The sequence below is a fragment of the Sinocyclocheilus rhinocerous genome, unplaced genomic scaffold (assembly GCF_001515625.1).
Source record: "Sinocyclocheilus rhinocerous isolate Xijiao unplaced genomic scaffold, SAMN03320098_v1.1 scaffold7137, whole genome shotgun sequence".
NCBI lineage: Eukaryota > Metazoa > Chordata > Actinopteri > Cypriniformes > Cyprinidae > Sinocyclocheilus > Sinocyclocheilus rhinocerous.
This window is the reverse complement of record NW_015650765.1, coordinates 2,479-3,437: the sequence shown is the minus strand read 5'-3', so window position 1 is coordinate 3,437 and position 959 is coordinate 2,479. Positions and strand designations below refer to the sequence as shown.

The following is a 959-nucleotide window of genomic DNA, read 5'->3' as shown; positions in this document are numbered from 1 at the left end:
TATTTTATATCTGACACAGACATTTGTGTGAGGCACTAGTGATATTTTACCAGACACTGTAATCTGGAATATGCGGTTTTGTGCTTAACACAATATAAATGCAGTCGATGCCTTCATTAAGGATGTGAATTGTTTTTGTCAAGAGAACATCATTATTTATATTCAAGAAAAGTCCTCCCCAGCCTACTGTCACTAAAGGTATAGGTCTTTTGGAGTCGGAGACATACTGAACTGACGCAAACTAGAGCTCATAATTGTGAACTAATTCAATCACAAAAAAAAAAAGAATTATTTTTATTATTATTCTATGTTTTTGTTTGAAATAAACCGAGAACATCCATCCTTTGATAAGAGTAGTAGTCACAATTTTAAAATGTACACTCTAAAAAAAAATGGTGCTATATAGCACTAAAAGCGGTTCTTAATTGGCTCGTAATCATAGGGGAACCACTTTTAGTGCTATTTAGCACCTATTTTTACAGGTGCCATATAGCACTTTTTCTCAACACTGGTGCACCAATCATAACTCATCCATGGCTCCCAGCATGCATTGCTACATGAATAAATTATGCAGCTGCATTATCTTACTATTTTCTTTTATTTTTGTTGTGACTTTTTACTGCCCTGTTTTGTGATGTTCAAAATTCATATCAAAATGATCAGAATATTTTGTCACCATTGCTGAGATTCACATGCTGATTCTTCATGTCTATGAGGAACAGAACTGAAACCTCTTTATAACCCACAATTCTAAAAGTGGTTTATACAATTTTCTCACATTGTCACATTGTATCACAGAGCTGCAATAATACAAAACTCATAAAAGAACTACAGATTTTGATAAAATGCAACCAGAGACTCAAGCGCATTAAATAATTTTACCATAAGTTCCTTGCCATCACACATGTGCTTTATAAACACTATTGTAACAGCCAAAGAGAAACTTATTTTAACTTAAA

General features: G+C 33.2%; 1 protein-coding gene across 1 annotated transcript in view; it reads right to left on the bottom strand.

Moving 5' to 3' along the window:
• Nucleotides 1-959, bottom strand: part of tlr5b (toll-like receptor 5b) — a 12,357-nt gene that overhangs the window by 9,696 nt on the left and 1,702 nt on the right. The gene's annotated exons all lie outside the window — the stretch shown is intronic.